The sequence below is a fragment of the Elgaria multicarinata genome, chromosome 3, assembly GCF_023053635.1.
Source record: "Elgaria multicarinata webbii isolate HBS135686 ecotype San Diego chromosome 3, rElgMul1.1.pri, whole genome shotgun sequence".
NCBI classification, from domain to species: domain Eukaryota; kingdom Metazoa; phylum Chordata; class Lepidosauria; order Squamata; family Anguidae; genus Elgaria; species Elgaria multicarinata.
This window is the reverse complement of record NC_086173.1, coordinates 141,612,919-141,636,901: the sequence shown is the minus strand read 5'-3', so window position 1 is coordinate 141,636,901 and position 23,983 is coordinate 141,612,919.

The following is a 23,983-nucleotide window of genomic DNA, read 5'->3' as shown; positions in this document are numbered from 1 at the left end:
TACGGCAACTGAAAATGGCAACATCTTATTTGAGCTGTTCCTTGTATATCCCCCGAGTCCCATCTACTGATTTAAGTGACAACAAGAAGGGTTTACTAGTTAAAGGAGAAAAAATTAGTAAAATTAAAATTTGCACGTTGGGCAGAGTTGCTTTACATGCCTACATGTGTATCATATCATCCACCTCTGCCTTTGAGTCCCATTAGTTTCCACCTCCAACTGCAGCAAGATAGCAGAAACCAAAGATGAAGCCAAGAGATTTTCCCAGAAAAGGGAATAATAATAATAATAATAATAATAATAATAATAATAATAATAATAATAATGATGATGTATTTCTTGCCTGCCTCTCCATTTTGATCGAGGCGGGGAACAACAATAAACGATAAAATACATAATACTCAATTAAAACATAATATACATTATTAAAAACATCCTAAAAAACATCCTTTTTAAAAACAACAACAACAACAACTTAAAATTCCACTGGATAGGCCTTCTGGAAGAGATCTGTCTTTATAGCTTTCTTGAATGTTAGTAGACTGTTAAGTTGATGAGTCTCCTCCGGCAGGCCATTTCACAGTCTGGGAGCAGCAGAAGAGAAGGTCCTCTGGGTAACAGTTGTTAATCTAGTTTTTGCTATCTGAAATAGATTTTTCCCAGAGGACCTGAGTGTGCGGGGCGGATTGTACGGGAGAAGGCGATCCCGCAGGTAGCCTGGACCCAAACCATGTAGGGCTTTAAAGGTGATAACCAACACTTTATACTTTGCCTGGAAACTAATTGGCAGCCAGTGAAGAGATTTTAAAACTGGTGTAATGTGGTCACCCCTAGGTGTACCGGTGACCAGCCTGGCTGCCATATTTTGAACTAGTTGAAGTTTCTGGACTAGGCACGCAGGTAGCCCTATGTAGAGTGCACGGCAGAAGTCGAGCCTCGAAGTTACCAGCATGTGCACTACTGTCTTTAGGTCTTCTAACTCTTCAGTTTAATCCCTTCCCGTTCGCCACCAAAACCTCAGCCATGAGTTTCCATGGCTGCACTTTTAAAACTAGAACCTGTTACGTATATTCCATATAATGCCTCTTGGGCAGGGGTGGGCTGTTTGTGGCTCCCCTTGATGGTTTGGCTTACGACTGTCAGGACCCTTCATCATTGGCTATGCTAATTAGGGCTAATGGGAGGTGTAGGCAAAATTTTTTGGAGGGCCACACATCTAAGAGGCTTCTGCAGGCTCTGTGTATATTGACGCAGAACATACACCTGTCTAACTCTTGTTACTTGACATTGTGATCCCATAGCGGTCTTTCATTCAAACGGTTACTGTCATGATAACTAAAAAAAAAGTCTAGTGTTTATTTATTTTTACATTTATATCCCATCTTTTTTCTCCAAGGAACTCAAGGCGGCATACATAATCCTCCTCTTCTCCATTTTATCCTCACAACAACCACCCTATGAGGTAGGTTGAGCTGAGAGTCTGTGACTAGCCCAAAGTCACCCAGTGGGTTTTCATGGCCGAGTGGGGACTAGAACCCGGGTCTCCCAATTTCCAGTCAAACACCTTAGCCACTACACCACACTGGCTTATGGTGCCACAAATCTGGTTTATGATGCCACAAGTCTTCTTAACAAACTGGACATACTGCTGATTTTTGGGGTGTGTGTGTAGATAGTTAGATGGTTCAATAATCTGCCTGCCATTTTGGACTCTCCTTAGGGGCACAGCTATAGATTCTCCTCATAAGCAAGGGCTAGATCTATACTAGTCCTTTTTATCAGTATTGAAGTGCACTGATAACTTTTGGGGCACATTACATATTCCGTATACCACTTTTCTAGTACTGTTTCTCACTTTTTATTCCATATTATCCGAAATGCTTCAACAGATGTCATGGTGTGCACTATGAGATATAAATGCCCAAGAAGGATATAGCGTCACCATAATGGGATTGTATCAACATGACATGTGTAGATCTAGACAAGGTTATGGGAGCCATGATGAGTGCCTGCTCTTTAAAATTAACCAGTACACCACTGTCATTTTCCCACTTCCAAACCTACACCTACATACCTTTCTTGTTACTCTAGAAGCAGTGGTGGTGGAATGGAAGAAGGTAGGTAGGTCTGTCTCCCCCTTTTTCTAGATTCAACAAGATACACAGTTATGGCTGTAATCAAGTGGCCTATGTGCCACACATAGGGCACTGGTCAATGCTTTTACTTCTCCATTTGGCAATGCTCCTGGTGCTTGGCTCGTACTGTGAGCCTGTTAGAACAGATTTCATTGCAGTGAGAGTTGGCCATTGTTTGCGATGTAATTGAATAATTGACCCAAAACAAGATTTAATCTCCAGATCCCCTAGTTGGTTAGTTATTGATTTTTTATCTTTTCTGCAGCACTCATTATTTAGTAACTGATCATGTCAGACCAGATATCATCTCAGATTTAATTTAAGGATTGCATGGAAACACTAAGCCACATTCTCTCTTCCCGCTATTCCACTGGAAACGCAGAAGTTACTGCAAAGTAGAAATTCATTTATCTCTCTAACTCTTCTCATGTGAAATAGTAGTACCATCATTGTAATGATAGTTCAGTGTGTATGCTGAGCACGTTGGGTTGTCATTTCTAGAAAGGAGTTTCCAAATGTGTATTACTTTAAAAAAATATTATTTATTTTAATTGTTTAAAATTATTAACATAGACAGCTCTCTTCTTTACTCAGTGGAGGTTGGTGGCTCCAATATCAGTGGGGAGGTGAATCTACTCCTTTGGAGTTCTGACTGAAATCCAGAATGAATTTACTGCCCCAATGACATTGGAGTCACTAGCCTCCACTGCCTCCACCCAATCCCAAAACCCATTAATATTTCCATTATCAAATACAAAAGATAGGGAACTATTGACAATTAGTTGTCTGGAATGCTTTCTGTCATACAATATTGACAAATGGATTGTACTGAGAATTGTTGAAATAGAAATGACTGTCCAACACACCATCCTCCTGGCAACAATGTATATGTGGTGGAGGACGCACATATTTGTAGTAGGGCTGTGCATGGACCCCCCAATCCGCTCTGGATCCCGATCAGCAACTTCTGGATCGGGTCTGCTCTGCGTCGATCCACCAGTGGTCCGCTTCACTTCGCTGCGGAGCTCTGGATCAGAGCTCTGCAGCGGCGCCGGCACCTGGTAAGGCCCTCCTCCCTCCTCCCCCCTTACCTGCATCTGTCCGCGGTCCCGCAGCAGCTTCAACTGAGCCTGAGGACTCAAACAGGAAGACCAGGGCACCTGGTTTTCCGGTTTGAGTCCTCAGGCTCAGTTGAAGCTGCCGCCGGACCGCGAATGGATGCAAGTAAGACCCTCCCCCCTGCCCCCTTACCTGGCTTTGCTGCCGTCACTGCACGGGCTGCGGCGGTGGCAGGGCCAGGTAACCCCCCCTCGCGTACACCACTTACCTGGTCCATCACAGCCCGTTGCCAGCTTCACTAGAGCCCGTGGCTCAACCCGGAACTGTAGGCCCCGCTTGGGGCCTACACTTCTGGGTTGAGCCACAGGCTCTAGTGAAGCTGGCGCCAGGCTGCGACGGACCAGGTAAGACCCCCCTCCCCCTTCCCCCTTCCCTGGCTCTGCCGCTGTCGCTGCATAGACAGCGGCAGCGGCGGTAGGGCCAGGTAACCCCCCCTCGTGCATACCACTTACCTGATCCATTGTGGCCCGTCGCCAGCTTCACTAGAGCCCGCGGCTCAACCCGGCCGTGGGCTCTAGTGAAGCCAGCGACGGGCCGCGACGGACCAGGTAAGACCCCCCTGCCCCGTTACTTGGCTCTGCCACCATCACTTCACAGGTGGCGGCAGCGCCAGGTAAGGCCCCCTTACCTTTTTTTCAGAGCTCCGGATCGAAGCTAAGGATCCACCTTCATCTCGATCCACTCCACGACGCTCCGCTGCCCCCGATCCCCTTCACCTCCGCCTTAAACGGAGGCGAAGCACCCCAATCCGCTTCTGCTTCTCCAACCCGAAGAGAAGTGGAGCACAGCCCTAATTTGTAGCCTCCTACAACTGGGTTACTATTAGGGCTGTGCTCCACTCTGATTCGGATTGCGAATCTGGAGCGGAGGCACCCGATCCGCCTCTGCCAAAGGCGGATCCGAATCGGGCCAGGGAGCTGCAGATTGAGACAAAGCAGTTCACCTCCATCTGGAGCTCCAAATGCAGGTAAATGGGGGGGGGGGAGAAGGGCTCACCTGGCACTGCTGCTGCAGCTTGCTCTTCCAGTTTGAGGCCTGGCCCTCAGTTGAAGCCTGTGCTGGACCATGACTGAGGCAGGTAAGTGGGGGGAGGGGGGCTTACCTGGCTTTGCCGCCACTGCCGCAGTCCATGTGGTGATGGCGGCGGAGCCAAGTAAGGGGGCAGCGGGAGGGAGGCTTATTCGGACCCCATTTTGCCCCCCTTCCTCCTTACCTGCCTCTGCTGCAAGTAAGTTGGGAAGGGGGGGGCAAAATCTCGATCAGACCCTCTGGATCTCACTCTGTGGAGCAGAGCAGGGGAGGGTCGGATCGACCTGAAGTGGATTGGCCCGATCCGAAAGTTGTGGTTCGGGCCATGAAGAGGTTTGGGTGTGTGTGTGTCCTTGCACAGCCCTAATTACTACGAGGGATATCTTTGTGTGTGTGTACGCACGTGTGAGTTTTCTCAGCTTCTTTGTGAATAACTCAAGGACATTATTCCAGATGGCATGGGTCAGAGTTTTGTCTCTTCACAAGTGCTGGCTACTCATGTGCCAATTACTCAAACATCTCCTCAACCCACTGACTTTTTACATCTAAAAATTCTGTACTTGGCTATCAAGGGGACTCTTAAGTTTTAAAAATCAAGTTTCAGTTAGAAAAAGGAACGGGAGACCTCCATTAACTGGTGACAAACTGGTAGCACGTGCACAGATTTCATTGACAGGGAGATATTTATGGCCATGTTAATTGTAATGGCAACTTCTGTTTATTACCTATAGTGATATATTATGGCCAATTTAAGGCAAAACTATTTAAATCTCTATTTCTTGCAAATTTGGAGAGGTGGGTTTTATTTACCTAATGCATCCTCCCAAGGATCCTGTGAAATAGATCACAGTTGGTCTCATTAGGGTTGGGAACCAAACTCATTTGGTCAAGGTCACCCACTTGTCAGCAGGTAACGGGAAAGAGAGATGTCACTCTTAGAGGCATGGGAGTATGCAAATTGCTAATTATAGAAAACTGGAAGTACTGAGAAAGAAGGAACTGCACAAATAAGTTCTAATATTAACAGCTATTATAGGATGGAAACTATTTCCTAGAATAGAATGATCCCATTTTTTTCACAAAGTGTTGATTGTCTAATATGTTCTGTCTAATTGAGTCTAATTTATTGTGTTCTAATCAATCTTGTGTTATGGTGTTACACATTTACAAATTATTTATCTTCCTAGGAGATTGCTCATTATTATTATTTTTATGATGTTTGCTAAACTGTAATAAACCTGAAAGCTGAAACAGATAACCCAATAATTGTTATTTATATATTTATTTATTTACATACATATATACAGTTACACTGGCTGGGTTCAGACTAGGCAATAGCCTACACTCAAAGATTGAATATGCATTGGGTTGTCATTCAGTCAGGGGCTGTTGATGAAATGCATGTTAATGTTTTGTCTGAACCCAACTGCACTAACCACAAATAAATAAATAAATAAATAAAAAAAAAAAATCCATGAAGTGAACCCATGGTTAGTTGCTAGGTTGTGAACTGTTGATTGCTCTTAATTAACAAACCACAGTTTGTTAGCACAACTTGTTTCAGACAACATGATAACCCACATTTCAACGACAACAACAACAATATATTTATTTGTTACCTGCCTCTCCCTCTGGATCGAGACAGGGTACAACACTATGTCAACTCTTGAGTGTGGGTTACTGTTTTGTCTGAACCCAGCCACTACCTTTAAGAACTCTACAACCCTCTCAAAATCACCATAAAACAAATTAGACAAAAATACAAATCAGTAAGAACATACAGTATTGAACAATACCATCTAAAGCCAACAATTAAAATAATTTAAATGCAGCAGCAGGAATTATATATTTAAAAAAAGCTGTATTGAAGGCTGGGCCAACTTCAAATTAATCAGATACATGCTGACCATTAAACAACTGGGGACCCATGCTCTGGTAACCTCCTGATCAGATACTTGTAATGTGCTGTAGATAACTTGAAGGTGACTTGGAAGCTTTAATTAGTGCATAATGTGGCTGTCGGAATCTTAAGTTGTATAGCCAGGTGAAATAGTATCACACAGATTTTTGGGGAATTACATTGCCTGTGTGGTGGTTACTTTTAAAGCCCTGAATGGTTTGGGACTGAAATACCTGAAGAAGCACTTCTCCCAGTACTAAACTGTCTGTTTAAGATCTTCAGAGGAGGCTCTTGTCCAGGTTTCTTTACCAGAGGAAGTTCATCATGCAGATACAAAGGTTATAGTCTTCTCAGTGGTAGCATCAAAGACCCTGTTCAAACAACATGTGAAGCCATGGTGGTTAAGCATTTTGAGCTAAACAAAGGCCTTAGCTAGACCTAAGGTTATCCCGGGATCATCCCTATGCATCTAAATGACACACAGGGGATCCTGGGAGCAGGCAGGGATGACCCTGGGGCGATCCTGGGATAAACTTTAGGTCTAGCTAAGGCCTTAGAGTGTGGTGTGAACCATGACTTTGCATGTCATGTGAACCATTCCTAACCGTGGTGGCTACATAACCATGGTTTAACACACTCACTAAACATTTTCTGCAAAAGGGTTAGTGGCCTAACCATGGCTTAGCATATTGTCTGAACGGGCCCACAGAATTGGAAAGGAACAAGGAGATTATCAAGCCCAACCCCATTGCCCGGTTAAAACTTATTTGGCTCAGGCATTTTACAACTTTAAAGTTGGTTTATGTTTAGTCACCTCTAAATTTTTATGCATCTAATTTGTTTTTCTGATTATTTTTTATTGTTTTGTTGAATTATATTTATGGCATATTTAGTTATATTCATGCGGACAGGCAAACTTCCCCTTGTCCTTTTTGCGCTCTGCTTGCCAACCTCCCACCATTTGCCTGACCCTGGTGTGCATGCAGGGTGAGCCGCCAGACAGTCAATGGGCAGCCAGCGAAAGCTCAAACTTTTTTTTTTTGCATCATGATTTGTGCAAAAATGTGGGCATAAATAGCACAATTTGTGTAAAAATGCAGGTGAAAACAACTGTTTACAATTGTAACATTGTACGAATTGTGCTATTTACAGCTGCAAATTTGTGCAAATTGTGATTTCCATAAGTGTTCCCAGCTGTGTATTTCCACAAATCACAATTTCTGCAAAATATGATTTGTGCAAATCAGGATTTGCACAAACAAAAAAATGAGTTGAGCCAGCTCCATGAATTGGAGTCCAGGGGGATGAGCTGGTAAAAACCTGCTGAGCTCCACTCCCAAACCGGATTCTTCTAAGAACTTTGTACCACCCTGGTATCCATGAGGCTTTAAAATACTTTTAATAAACTACTAGACCAGGTATTTCTACCCCATTTAAAAATAATCTATGGGAGGGAGTTCTATAGTAATGAGGCCACCACTGAGAAGGCCTTTCTCTTGTGTCCACCATCTTGATGGACCTTACTGGTGGACCTATGAGCAGGGCCTCAGAGGCTGCTCTTAATATGCAAGCTCTTGTGAAACATGGCATTCAAAAGACATCCAGTGTTTAAGCAGTGAGTCTGAAAACATACAGAGTGGTGTGTCTAAGTCATGGGATCTGTTGCGATTATTTGAGGGAAGGAAATGGTTAGTGAAGCCTAGCTTTCCTACATTCCCAAGGGCTTGATTCTGGAGGAAACTGCTACTAGCAAAGAAATGTGTTGATGATAGATAAACTTAACACAGTCCTGCAACACACTCTGAAAAGGGAGGTCTTTACTTTTCTATGAGCTGCATCATATTCCACATCAGCCTCTTCCAGTCATTTACAATGGTTTCATCAACTTGGAGAAACCAAGGCAATATAGCCACTAGTCGGTGTTGTGATGTCATAGAGAATGGCTTTTGCAAGGTTTAGGCTGCAATTCTATAATAACTACCTACCTACTTACCTACCTGGGAGAAAGGCTCATTGATCTCAGTAGGTCTTACTTTGAACAGACATGCATAGGGCTGTTAATCTATGATCTCGGTTTACAGTCTGGAGATGTAGCAGGCCACTGACCCAACTTCTCAGGGTTCTGCATATACAAAGAACCTGGTCTCTATGCTGCACTCACCACAGTGATTAGTATTCTTGCAATAATTCTCTCCCTCTCCAAATTAAAGTACAACTCCCTCCATGAATCAGTGCTATCGTTTCATGAATCAGCATGAATCCATGCGGATGGATACTTTTGGTGTGGACTGTGGATCTGGATGTCCCACACTTGTGTTGTGAGTTGTACTAAATGCTTCATGAGGTATGAAATACATCATTTGGGTTTGACCTCAGGACTCCTTTTAGTGTCATGGCTCTGTCTACATCGGGTATGACAATTTCACATAAGATATTGACCAGAATATGCATATACAGAAGTGACTCGCTGCTGCTTCTTTTTTTATAACACATTCAATCTAAGGGGAAATGTTTAGATACATTTTGCAGCACGACACAAGAAATATACCACCATGCTAGATCAAATTAGATTCGAAGACACTTAATTCCATCATTAGCAGTCATTATTTCCTCTTCAAACCATGTAATTAAATGCCACATGAGGAATATAGATTTTTTTCTTCCTCTTATTTACCAAAGTACCAAGGGTTACATTTTGACAATGATGTTATGGTACACAGCTGTTTGTATTTAAATTAGGCAGGTTTTAATGATAACTCAAGAATTAGAGAAGCAATTGGTTAACTAAACTGAGGGAATTCTCTGCAAATAAGAGATCATTATGTTTGCATAAGATCAGTTATGATACAAGACCGGCTGTGTAATTAGTTAAATTATGCTGGGGAAAATGGGACACCATTGCATGATTTACCCTTTAGTGTATTGCGTTATCATAAAGGCAGTTGCTGAATTAATCTCCCTTCCTCCTTTAAATACCACCTCTATTCTTTTGTAGGTAATGTTCAGATGCAATGTCCAGGAAAACCCCTAAGTTTGGCTTGACTAACTTTTTAAGATTGAACAACTTTTTAAAGACTTTGCAGCTGGACCTGAACCTGGGCTATGCTAAAACATTGGCCTGCATTGTTTTCAAAGGATCTACTCTAAATATGATTAAGTCTCATTGGTTTCAAAGGATCTATTTGAAATACGATTAAGTCCCATTGGTTCAAAGGATCTACTATAAATATGATTTAGTCCCATTGGTTTCAAAGGATCTATTTTAAATACGATTAAGTCCCATTGGTTCAAAAAATCTACTATAAATATGATTTAGTCCCATTGGTTTCAAAGGATCTACTCTAAATATGATTCAGTCCCATTGGTTTCAAAGGATCTACTCTAAATACGATTAAGTTGCATTGGTTTCAAAGGATCTACTCTAAATATGATTTAGTCCCATTGGTTTCAAAGGATCTACTCTAAATATGATTTAGTCCCATTGGTTTCAAAGGATCTACTCTAAATATGATTTAGTCCCATTGGTTTCAAAGGATCTACTATAAATATGATTTAGTCCCATTGGTTTCAAAGGATCTACTATAAATATGATTTAGTCCCATTGGTTTCAAAGGATCTACTCTAAATACGATTAAGTTGCATTGGTTTCAAAGGATCTACTCTAAATACGATTAAGTCTGGATCCAACCCACATGTTTTGGAAGCTTTCCTTCACAGAGGAGGAGGAGGCTACAGGGCCCAAACAAATGAGGTACTTATCCCTGGGTAATCTCTTTTTCATTGTAAGCTCCTCAGGGCAGGGAGCTGTTTCCTTGTACATTGATGCTGTTGCTTATAAACAAACAAAATGGCTGCTTCTCTTCCAAAATCCACTAGATACTAATGATTTGTTTCCAACTCCCCTACACCTCCCTGGTGACTCTCAGCATCCTGCCTTCAGCACCCTGTGATACTGAGAGGCAGTAACAAGAGTGCCATCACATACATACTAACATTATTAGGAAGCACACATGAGCTAGAAACACAGGGCTGGATCACATAGTCCTTTGGCGACTTCCCTTTTCTCTCCACATAGTCACATAGACACCTGCAGGAGCATATGCAATGCCCTCCGCAGAGAAGCTCACCTGGCACCTATGTTATGGTCTTTTTGGTGCCAGGTGAAGACCTTTTTATTCTCCCAGGCATTTAAATATTTGTTTATAGTTCTTTTAGATCTCAGCACTCTATTATTTTGTAGGTATACATGAGAATTATGTTTCCATTCATTCATGGCCAGAACTTGCCCATTTGTGACCATAACTCAGAATCATAGACTTATACAATAGTATGGTTGGAAGGGGCCTATAAATCCAATGAGTCCAACCCCCTGCTCAATGCAGGAATCCATCTTAAAACATCCCTGACAGATGGCTGTCCAGCTGCCTCTTGAATGCCTCTAGAACCCACGACCTCCCTAGGTAACTGGTTCCATTGTCATTTGGCAATGGACTGCCTTTGGCATTGTGTTTAAGCATGAGGGGAAGCTGGATCACACTTGCCCCATGCCCTCCGCAGGCTAACATGTACACTGGCCATGTGCTCCTGCCCACCACACATTAGGTGTCAGCATGAAGGGCCCCCTATGTATATACACTTATACTTGTCAGGGCTCCTCCACATGAGAAGGGCTCTCACTTGTACATGGGAAGCCCTATACATGTTCATCTGTATAGACAGAGTTCCCCTTCGCACAGATGCCAAACATGCAGGGCTTTTGTGTCTGGGATGGGGCTAGCACTGGGCATGTGACATTGTGGGCTGGGCCAAAGGTTCAGGCCTGCTTCTCCCTCCATGGGGGACATTCTTGAAGATATCTGAAGGAAAACCTCCTTACACATGGACCTGCCTGTAATTTACAATCATCATCAGAGGCCCTTTTATGTCCTACCACATAGAAAGGCTAAGTAGACATGACCTTTTTGCTCACAGCAAGTGTGGAACTGCCTTCCTGAGGAAAGGGAGACTGGCTCATTCCTCATTTTGTTTTGTTTTGTTTTTGTCAGGAGTAAAGACATGATCTGTACCATTTTTTAATTCTGTATAATGGTTCCTTGCTCTTCAGTTTTAATTTTAATGCCACGTTAAAATTTTGTGGGGTTTGTTTTTTTGCTCCTGGGTTCTTTCTGTTTCTTGGCTTTGTGAGAAATGTTAAATCATATTTTTTTATACATTACCCTGGGTACTTGGTAGGCAAAGGGTATGATTTAAAAATGGATAAAATGAATGAATTCATACCCTCCTGGCTTTCCTTAATGTGTCAGGTTAATTTCCTCACAATGGTGAAATGCACAGTGTGAAGAACCTAAGCCAGGATAGGTAACTACATTCCATAGCCTCAGAATCGACATGTTGGTTATTTATAACTTCTTAGATGGGGCCTTTAGTGGGCCTCAAGGATGTGTAGTGTAAGGTGAAAGAGAAGTCATTCGGATGAAATGCCAAAGCTGCGCTGCAAGAGCTGAACTCTTGCAGAGAGTTTGTCAAACAAAATTAGCACATTAGCATAGCGGTCGTGACAGATTAGCATGGGGTGGCAGCATTTCTAAAATGGGAGAGGCAACAACCATCCCGGTGTGCCTCGGCAATTCACAATTTAGTTATAAAAGTCATATGCAGAGATGAAGACAGGTTCGAGTAAATGGACTGCATAATTATGCATTCTTTAAAATACGTTGTATAATTTTTATTAGCATGTCTGGCTGAAAGGAAGTAAATATACAGTATGAATAGAATGATCAGGACCCAATTCATGGCTGTTGGTGTTTTTAAATGTATTCTAGTTTTCAGTGGCATAGTACTAGAAAATAGGGAAACCCACAAGTGCTTTCTTTGGACAGTGGTTTATGTTGTGGACAAACTAGTACACAAGTGGGATCTGCAACAAAATGTTGCAGTGTGTAATGCTTTGGATCATGAACTTGTCCTCATAAGAACATAAGAAGAACCATGCTGGATCAGTCCAAGGGTCCATCTAGTCAAGCATTCTGTTCATATGGTAGCCAAAACAGCTGCCCATGGGAAACCCAAGAGCAGGAGTTCAGTACAACAGCACCCTCCTGCCCATGTTCAACAGCAGCTGGGGTAGCATAGTGCCATTGATAGCTTTCTCCTCCAGGAATATGTCTCCCTTTTAAAGCCATCTAGATTGATGGCCATATCTCTGACTTGTGGTAAAGGCTTTGAAGTGGATTAATTCCCCACCAGAAGTCTTTGAAATAGACCAATCCAGAACTGTACAAACTCACTCTGTATACGGGGTAGACTCGATGAGCTCCCTTCAGAAATGCCTACCTCATGCAAGCAAATTCCTAAGGGGAAAGAGGAGTCTGGGAACATACAGCCAGAGACCTCTACACAATGTGACACTTGCCTTTCAGTCGTGAAATAGGCAGTGCTTTGGAAAGCAAGGCTACTCAGTAAATTATTCAGCAGTCAAAAGTCTGCAACCTAATGCCCTATTATCGCAGATGACAGCCGAACATATAGGTCACTGGGGAGCGAGAATAAGAATGACACCTTGCTCTGAACAACAACAAATCATACTCCAGGAGCCACAAGCAATTAAATGAGCTAGGAATGGCGTGTATTAATGCCATAATTTTGAGGCAGCAATATCACAATGTTGTGTAGGGATGCTTCCACTTGGGGGCTGCCTCAGCAGAAGTAATGCAGGGGAACTGAAGTAATTTTTTAAAAGCAATTGGGGGATAGGGAAGAATGATCTTTGCCCTAGAAAATTACTAAGGCTGCATCCAAACAGCACCTTTCTCGCTGCGTGATTTTGCACCACCAGAGGTAGTAGCCAGAAAGATGGAGGCCTAGACCTACCTTATAGTCTGTGATGGAGGAGGGAAGATCTTGTGTCGTGATGAATGTGAGATCCCTCCTCCGTTTACACGTGAGGGCATGATGTCCTCAGGAAGAGAGGTGTCGTGCCCGCCATTTTTATTTTTAAAGAGGAAGGAGTGCACGAGTGGTCGTGTGCTAAAGGTAAGTTTTTTTAAATTTTTTAACTACTTTTCCCGCTCCCCCCACCCGAACCCCGATGGGCGCAGCGCTCCCGGCTCCGCACGAGTAATCACGCAGAGACAGGTAAAACCATGGCAACAGGCCACACATTCCATGATCTCGGGCTCAGCCTGGGACCACGGAAAAAGTGGGCTCACAGTGGAGGGCTCTATCCCGGGGCAAGGGAGGGATCACCCCTCCCTGATCCCGGGATCCCCTATGTGTCATGTGGACGTGCAGGAACGATCCCGGGGTTCACCCCGGGATAAAGCCTGGTCTAGCTAAAGCCAGAGAAGGAGGATTCTGCAGGAGGAATGCACACGAATGTAGTTTTGATTCACAAATCATGCGAATGTGTCCTGATCGCAATCCTGCTTTTTTTGTTTTGTTTTGAGAAATGTTCGCACAGTTTGAAATGTTGTGGAACCACCAGGAGCAAATCAGGGATGGGGAATATGTAGCCCTCTAGACTGCACTTCCTACCATCCCTTTCCATTGGCTAGGTAGGCTGGAACTGATGGGAGTTGCAGTCCAAGAACATCTGGTGGGTCATGTATCCCCCCCCCCCCCCCGTTGATATAACAGTTATTATGATGACAACGTATGCAGAGATGTAGTGCTGTCATTTAAAATGTCAGCAGTGGATGCTGGAATCAAAGATTTGAATTCCCTTTATATCAAATCCTTGGGAATCTGACTTACCTTAGGCCTACCTTAAGTCGCCTTAATAATCAGTTGACACAGTTTTATTAACCTGCATTGACTGCTTTTAAAATGCCGATCGACTGCTTTAGTGAGAACCAAATGACAAAGCTAGAGTGGGATTAGCCTATCTAAATGAGTTGTGGCAGATGGATAGGAGGAGCATTGCTTGAAAAAGCCTAAATGAACAGAGCATCAAAAGCAGCAGGATTATTGTATAACAATTAAACAGTGGCAATTTGATGTTTCAAGAAAACAATTAGCTCATTACGAAGGGCAGCAATCTAGTTCACCGGTGTAGGAACAACTGAGTGGAATCTGCCATCTTCCCACCATTTAGATGACAAAAAGAAAAGAATCTCTATTTGCCGAAATGGTACCAAGGCACTGTGATGTGAATTGTAATTTCCAAGATCCTTTTTGGTTATTAGGCTAGAAAAAGATCTTGGTTAGGGACAAAAGATAGCCGGAGCAATTGGTAAGGACTGGTCTACATGTTGCGATTATCATGCAGGGAATATTAGAATAAGACCCTCTTGCATAATCTTATTCCTACTAGGGTCATATTGTATAGCAACGATTTCACATTTCTTACATCCTCACTGTGTATAGGTTTCCCACACCAACAGACATGTGATCCCAACTTGGCTCACCTGAATATGGGGAAGAGTTAGGAAATTGAAGCCGAAACTTAACAGGATGCTGCTGAAAGGAGCAGCCACGGACCTTGTTCCCGTGCCCCTCCATAACATTTATTGGTACCTTCTTGAGTTGTAATTCCATGTTGCTCCACATTTCCTTGGCAATAGCAGCAAATGTTGGGAGATGAGGAACTATGGAGTAGCATTTTGGCAGGGGGAAACAGAGGCCTTAACTAGACTGGGCGAAATCCCGGAGTGATCCTTCCCTTGCCCTGGGATCTTGCCCTTCCCTTTGGGCCCACTTTTTCCGCAGTCCCGGGCTGAGCCCAAGACCGTGGAACAAGTGGCCCATTGCCGCCGTTTGACCGGCTCCGCGTGATTCCTCACACAGAGCTTGGAGTCACGCACAGGGCGCAGCGCTCCATGAGCGCTGCTCCCATTGGGGGTAGGGTGTGGGGAGCGGGAAAACTAAGTAAAATAAAGCACACGAGCATTCGTGTGCTCCTTCCTCTTTTTTAAAAAAGAAAATGGCAGGCGTGATACCTCTCCTCCTGAGGTTGTCGCGCCTCACATGTAAACAGAGGAGAGCTCTCGCATTAATCACAATGCGAGATCTTCCCTCCTCCATCACGGACTATGAGAGACAACTCACTTGATCATTGAGATGCTGTTTTGCCAGTCCCCCTGTGCTGGGCATAACCTGTATGACTCCAACACAGTCATACCTATTATGTATGAAAGGCTCTGTCTCTGACAGACATAGGCAAACATAAAGAGAGTGCAGTAAAACAAACCTTGGCTTGTTTCACAGTGATTTATCTTCAGAGAATTAGAGATAGGTGATCTGCACAGACTAGTCAGCTTTCAGGTTACATGTTCAATCCATAAAACTGACACGTGTCTCTGTGAAACAAAGAGAAACAGATTGAACTAGCTACCTGGCAGAACAATAATGAAAATGAAACACGCTCCTTGGGTATACTAACTCCCAGGGAACCAACTTTAATTGTTAAATAACTAAAAGAACAGCTTTATGGGAATGGAATGGTTTCATATTGTTTCCCCATGACTAGACCTTTCGGTCAGAGTATGACCCATGGAATGCTTTTCGTTTCTTCACAACAATAGCTTTCGCTATAACTGCTGGTATAATCTATTTTTAGCCAAGTGGTATTGCCAGTTAAAAGTGACCTTTGATTAGATAGACAGAGAACAGACCTTGTTTACTTCATTTAAGCACCAACCTTAGCATCCTGCAAGCTTCTCCACTAGCAAAACTAGGCTTTTTGGCTTTAGCTTTTGAGTATGTTTGAGCCTGGTATCAGCTTTCATTCATATGTGTGTGTGTGTGTGTGTGTGTGTGTATGTATATATATATATATATATATATATATATATATATATATATATATTCATGTCCCCATCTGCCTGCAAGTCTGTCTGTTTTTCTGATAGCCTTTTCTTCCTAAATAATTTTGCCAGCAGGCATGGGGGAAGCATCATTGGAAAGCTAAAAGGGAGAAAAACATAATATACCATGATTGAGGAAATGGCTACCTTTCACTTGGGAGAGAATGTGTCTTCCCCCACTGAGAGCCAATGTGGTGTAGTGAGTTTGGGACTAGGACTCAGGAGATCCGGGTTCTAGTCTAGAGTGACCATATGGAAAGGAAGACAGGGCTCCTGTATCTTTAACAGCTGTATAGTACAGGGAATTTCAGCCGGTGTCATTTGTATGCATGTAGCACCTGATGAAATGCCCTATTCATCACAACAGTTAAAGCTTCAGGAGCCCTGCCCTCTTTTGTATCTGGTCACTCCAGCTATCTTATACTACCGGATTTCTTCGATTCTAAGATGCCATCGATTGTAAGACGCACACTAATTTCAGTACCACCAACAGAAAAAAAGCTTTGATTCTAAGAAATAATAAACACACCCGCAATTCTAAGGCGTACCCCGTTTTTAGAGTTGTTTATATGGGGGAAAAGGTGCATCTTAGAATTGAAGAAATACTGTATATTCCTGCACCTTTAACTGTTGTGATGAAGAGGACATTTCACCAGGTGCTACATGCATACAAATGACACCTGCTGAAATTCCCTTTACTATACAACTGTTAAAGATACAGGAGCCCTGTCCTCCTTTCCATATGTTCACCCAATATCTAGTTCCCACCTGGCTATGAAGCTCACTAGGTGACTTTGGGCTAGTCACTGACATAAAGCTATAATACATCCACTAGATGGTGCGGTTTCATTGAAGATATAGAGCATTGCTTAGAAAGGAAGTTTTCAATTCCAAATCCTGTGTTCCTTGTTTAAAAGAGCCCATAGTAAATCCAGAAAGATTCTGAGAAGGATGTGGATTTTTTCTTAATGTAGAGAAGCCCTTAATGTGAGCATTAGTCATATTCCTATTGCCCACACAAGGATTTAGATGAAAGGCTTGAAGCATTATTATAGCTATGGATGCAGGAGCAATGTGCTAAATTGGCATTTTAATGTGAACTTACTTGATTTTGAACTTCTGAATCACTATGCAGATTAAAATTCAGTTATCCTTCAAAATTCACACTTCTCCACGTTTTTAATGGAGTTCTCAAGTAAAAAATGTATACAAAATGTTAGGGAAAATAATGATAAAAATACATTAGGAAGATTGCTTGCTAAAAATGTGCATATTATTTATTTATTTAATTTAATTTATATACCGCCCCATAGCTGAAGCTCTCTGGGCGGTTTAGAAAAGGCAGAAATGTGCTGCCAAAGTGCTTAAGCATACTCATGTGAACTTTAAAAACAAAACAAAAAACACTTATTTATTTATTTATTATTTATTTAAGGATTTTTATGCCGCCATTCAGCCAAAAAAGGCTCTCACGGCGGCTTACAAAAGTATTTCTTGAACACTTCAGTGTTCAAGACAAACCAAATTTAAGACTGAATAAATTCCAAGTTTTATAGATGAGCAGAATTTAAGATGGGGAAAATGAGAAAATGAGAGAAACCAAAATTGACAGATTGGTCCATAATGGCTTGGTTCTAGCCATTGTGAAAAACACACACCAATACATTGGATGCTATATCTAAGCAACCAGTTTTTGCATGACTTAAAGACATGCTGAATACCAATGGAAAAGAAAAGTGTGTGGCTGTGTGTGATGAAATGGTAGTAGATAAAAATAAAAACACCCATAGACCAAAGTTTCTTTCTTACTGCTTGGGAGATCTATCTGGGAGGCTCTTCAGAGACCATGCAGCATGAGGTTTAAGGGACGCATTTTCTTATTGGAGTAATTGGGCTACATGCAAATGTTCTGCACACAGCCAGGAGAAGAAGCCTTGAAAAGACTCCAGAGTGTCTTTGTTAAGCTGATGTGCAGGAACATTTGGCTTTGAGTAGCATTTGGCACTTCTCCGTGTCTTGTAAGCCACATTGTGAATTGCTAAGCCTTTCGAATGAAGTTTTGCATGTCAAACTTCATAGGACTGAAAACTGGGGCAAAATTCTTATCATTGCTGAAACACAACAGAATCCATTGGTGGGAGACAGCCAGTTTAAACAAAGCAATGAGATGCGATTAATATGGTCAACGTCGCCCCATTCCTCCCTTTTTATGTGGGAAGAAAATACCATAAAAATAAAAGCAATTTCCTATAAAAGGCAATTGCAAATGTTTGATAACAGAATCTAAATCCAATTTTACATGTTAAGAATAAGACATTTATAGGGAAGAAAAATTCACCCAGAGCGCCACAGTTGCATATAGATATATTTATATTTAATATAATACCCAGCCCAATTAAGCTGTAGGTAAAAAGCCTTGCTGAACAGATACATTTTTCTCCACTAAACCTCAAAGGCTAGAATGAAGCAGCTCTTTCTCAAGATATGCCTGTCACAGGGATAAAATTCTTAGGGAAGCATCTTGCGTGCATCAAGTTTATTAGATTAACAGGTCTCTGCTTCATTCTAAATTGCCATATAAAGAGAGTCTCCAATTCAGGGGAAGCTTTGTGTTGCTTGTCTAAAGGATAGGCCTGTTCATCATTAAATAAGGCCTTCTGTAGCCTTTCACAAGGCATCTGAAAGTTTAAAGCCACACATCTCATTAGGAATTTAATATCCCCACTGTAATTGTGTTGAATCTGGCTCCTCTAGATCCAGCTTTATAAATTATTGAACATGTACACAGATTCTTCTCGGTAATTAATGACAGGTTTGCTTGATGCTGCAACAGCCCACAATTTCACCTCAGAAACGTGATAGTTGTGCCATATCCTTCACAATGCAAAAAACGCGATCCTCACATTTTCAGTGCCAAAGACCACAAAACAATAGACTTTCTTTGAACCTGGTCCTATTTAGGATTGACACTGTGGCTGTGCTGAATCTTCAGGATGGAAGGGGCATTCCAAGGGGGTATATTTCCCAGAAAATTTTGCTTACCTTTCTTTTATGAAGGAAACCTCTGGCCCTCCAGTTGTGTTGGATTTCCAGCAGTCCTATCCAGCATGGCCAATGGTCAGGGGTGATGGGAGTTGGAGTCCAACAACATCTGGAAAGCCACAGGTTCCCCACCTATTTTTGTTGTTGTTCACCACCTGTTCACAGCTGCTTCTTTCCCATATCTATCATTTCATTGCCATATTTTTAAAAGGGGCTTTTTCTTGAGGTGATTCCATCTGGCTAGAGATCATGTAGGCAGTATGATATCACATAGATATATTGCCTCCATGATGCCACATCAGAGTGAACACATTGCTTCTTATCTACCCTCTGAACAGGCAAATATCTCTCCCCTGCTTCACAGAACTTCCCTCAAACGATTTCCAAAATGGTAGATAGGACTCCCATTTTACCACCACCCCATGGCCAAAATTTTCTTCCCAGCTGTGACTGGGACATTGAAGGGATGTGGATTTTGACCCAGTCCTTGTTTCTCCTGCCTCTAATTTTTAACTACTATAATTCAGCCATTTACCATCCAAATTCCATGAAAGAACAATAGCTCATGCCCCTCACTCCAGAACTCCTCTGAACCAAATCTTACCAATATGAGAAAACATCTTGCTTTTCTGAGAAATAAAATGTTCATTGTGACAAAATCACAATACTTGTCATGTTGTATCTTTATTGATGTATATATGTGCTGTGTTAAATAGAACCCAGGTAAATTACAGTTAATTGTAAGGTTGAGAGTGAGTGAAAGGTGGGAGGAGCTTGTGTAGGAGGCAGGAGAAAGGCAGGAGCCACACTACTGCTTTATAGTGGGATTGAAGTGAGATATCCTGGTGTGGCTCCTGCTTTTTATATACCGCTTTCATAGTGAAATATCCTGCTTGGTGTAGATTAGGCCTAAGTGTGTAAAGAGATTGCGTTTATAGAAGGGAGAGCTGTCAGTAGGATAGGGAAGGAGGAAGCTACATCTAGTTAGTGGGGGTTAGAAGGGTAGAATAGGCAGGGTAAGACCAAGAATGGAACAATTGATTATATGATATAACATCTCTTATATTAAATAAACTTTAATTCGTTTGTTGTTGAAATACAAAATCCCACATGATGTTCATCTTTCTGCACTACCAGTAGTGTTCATATTTCCTGGGTGTCTCTCCTGTCTGGGTAGAGAGAATCAATTGGGGATATTGGGTATCTTTTACCTAGAGGATATAGGGGCTGAAGCATGTGGGTCAGTGAGGACAGCTGACCCAAACCGGAGACAGTCAAACTCGAGGGCAGGTTGCATCACATTCATCGTTCTAGCAGATACTTCCTCATGCTTTGTCTGTAATTTAGTGTAGTCATCCAGTGCCCACATTCTAGGCAGATAACAAACATGTGCAAGCCTCTAGTTTTACCAAAAGGGAAAAAAAATAATCAAGGTAATTTAGAAAGCACAGGACATATTGACTTTTTTCTTACTTCCCCATACTGTGGTTGTCTTCTAGGTTGTGTCAAGAGGAAGAATACTGAGAACATCCAGAATGGTGAAGGCTTTGGGCATGATAAGGAGGAAGATTGACAGTGCAATCAAAAGTAAGTCCCACTGTGATCAGTGGGGGTTACTCTTAGGGAACTGGGTATAGCATTGCTGCCTAAGAAAGCAATCCTTAGGAACAGGTGAGATTATTATTGGGTTTGCATTTTAATGTGAGATTACCCAGTTTGCATTTCCTGGAACCATCCATGGGCCCAAATGCAATTTATAATCTGAATTCCATACACTTCTGAGTTTGTGATGCATTTCTAAAAAAGGGGAAATATGCATTTGACAATGCATCTAGAAAAATGCATAAGAAAAAAATGCCCAAATTTTAAAAATGTAATTTCTAAAATGCATATAAACATGCTTTAGTCAGTGGGAGCAGGCATACAAAAATGTGTAGGTTTAAAAATATGCACCAAATGGCACATTTGCACACAACAATATGAACACATTTTTGTACAGGGAAAAAAAAAAGCTTGCATGGAATCAGGATTGCATAACCCTAGAAGTAGAAAATGAAAACCTGATAGAGCTTGACAGATTTGCTCATTCCTAGCAATTCTCAAGCCCTGATCCTCTGGCTGAAGGGGGTTAGGATGGGACAGAAGTGCCTCCCCATTGATGTGGAGCTAGCCTAGTTATTCTCCCTCCCTCCAAAAAGATTTTTTTAAATGGAGAGATTAAAAACAGCAATAAATCCAGCAGAACAGAGGAAACCCCACCTCCTGCCACTCCACCTTCTGTCCTGGCAGACCAGCAGCCACTTCACTCCTTCCCCTCCCCCTAGTTAGGATAGTTCTGTAAGCTGTGGAGTGGTCTTCTTACATGCTGGTGAAGATTCATGTCTTTCTTGCTGTACCATTCCATAATAAATATTTGTACGCAGTGATGTATAAGAAGTTTGTTTCAGTTCGCTTTTGATCAGGATTCAGTTCACAGTTTCCGGAGCTTAAGAACATAAGATGAGCCATGCTGGATCAGACCAAGGGTCCATCTAGTCAGCATTCTGTTCACACAGGGACCAACCAGCTGCTCCACGGGAAACCCACAAGCAGGAAATGAGTGCAACAGTGTACATAGGCATACTGCCTCAGGTACTGGTGGTAGCATATAGTCATCAGGACTGGTAACCATTGATAGCCTTCTACTCCAGGAAATTGTCCAACCCCTTTTTAGAGTCATCCAAATTGTTGGCCATGTCTACATGTTGTGGAAGTGAATTCCATCGTTTAACTATATGCTGTTTGAAGAAGAACTTCATTTTATCTGTCTTGAATCTCCCTCCAATCAACTTCAACAAGCATCCAGAGGGAATTTGGAGGCTCACATTTTACTAATTCTTGCATCCCTATCTGTGTGGGGTTATGGGGAAATCAAGAAATTCAGTGGAGTTTAAAAGTTTTTGCCTACACAGGACAGTTTTGCATTTGTTCTTGAAACTTTCCTGATTCTAAAGAATTTTGTCGCAGTTACCATCTCAGTTCTTCTTCTTTCCCTTAATAAGGAAAATAACTGTGTTAATATTTGATTGCTCTTTCTGTACAATCCCTTACAAATGAGTTTCCATAGCCAATCTTTTTTGTTGTTATTTATCAGAAGTTTGGCAGCAGATCATATATATATATATATATATATATATATATATATATATATATATATATATATATAATTATATATAATTCTTCCCAGCTGTAATATATATATTATATATAATATATGCCAAACTTCTGATAAATTACAAATGAAAACCTAACGGCCTTTAAAGTAAGACAAAGATACCCTATGGCAATAATTCTGAAAAATCTGTCATGAGGGCCTTTTTCATCTCCTTCACCCACTGCCCTTTGCCTGCTGAGGATGGGAGTAGAACAGTGCCATTAAGGGCACCATAGGAATCTTTATGGAGAAGTCATTTTCCTCCCACATCATTAGAAGCACCAAAGGTCACTTCCATTAATAGGAGTCCTTGTTATACTTCTAAGCCATGAATCTTCTCCTCCATCAGGTACAAGAGACAGTCATGCTTGCCAGCTCTAATCAAAGGATCTCTGGTTTCCCAAATGATGGATAAACACAGCCCATGAACTAAAGTTCAGCTGAGAAAGGACTTCAAAGAGAGACCATTTCCTTCCCTGGCTTCCTGGAATGTATACCTGGAAATGACCATGACCGTTTTGTTCTATGTGACTCCTAATTGAGTCGTCCGAATCATCAAAATTACTGTGAAGCTCATATCTAAGAGCTTTGATATCTCTACGGCCCCAGCACTTCACTTCTACTTCTACTGCTTAGAATTTTAAAGACAAAGCAAGGTCTCAAGGGGACATGACGTGACAACCACTCACCCACCCATCCATTCCTGCTGTGGATAAATAACAATGCGCTCTGCTTTCATTCCTTCTTTTATACAAAATGGTGTAAAGAAACTAAAAGTAAATGAGAATTCCACCCTCATCCAGATGCAAAAGAAGTCAGCTCAAAGGTAACTTTTATTTTTATTATCTGTCTAGAAGTTCTCACTCATTCATTTGTTAAGGATTATTAACAATGGTGTGAGGACTAGTACTTTTGCCTTCTTGTCCACTGGTACTATTAATGGGTATCCTCATTTTCAACCTGCAGTAGGGCAGACACTTATGAATAACTAACAGAGAGGAAATGCACCACCAAAAAAAGAGGACAAAAGGAGACAGTGATCTGCATACAATTTACCCATATCCTCATTTATATGACTAGATTCTAATTTAGACATTATGATAATTTAAAGAGCAATGCACCATAGTATGGAAGACTGTGACCAGGTGATCTGTGTGCCTACCTGTTCAGTCTGTTGTCCAGGGGCATGCCTAGATGGGGCAATATCCTGGGGATCATCCTGGGATCGCATGATGCACAGGTGATCCTGGGAGCAGGGAGGAAATATCCCTGCATTTCCCTGGGATATTGCCCTGCACTTTTTCCCTTATTTTTCCCATGGTCCTGGGATGATCCTGAGACCACGGGAAGTGTGGGCGGCTGTCCTGGTTTTGTCCCAGCTCCTCGCAACTAAACGCGAGGAGCCAGGAACCAGGCATGGGGCACAGAGCTCTTCAGGAGCTCATTTCTGATAAAAAAAAGAACAAAAACCAAAATGGCGGGTAGAACATCCTTTTCCTCCCAGGATGTCGCACACCACATGTAGACTGAAAGGGAGGATCTTGTGATCACCATATCGCTAGAACTTCCCTCCAATCCCTAGGTCTAGACATGCCCCAGGGGTTAGCAGTTGGTGGGCAACTGTTCGTATGGTTCTTTATCTTTAAACTCAAATTGAACAGGATGGCCTTTCAAATAAAGGACTGTCCTCTGGCAGTTATTCTGTAGAAGAGGACACATGGCCAACCTAAGTCTTGCAGCCTTTTGTCCTGTTTGCAGCAAT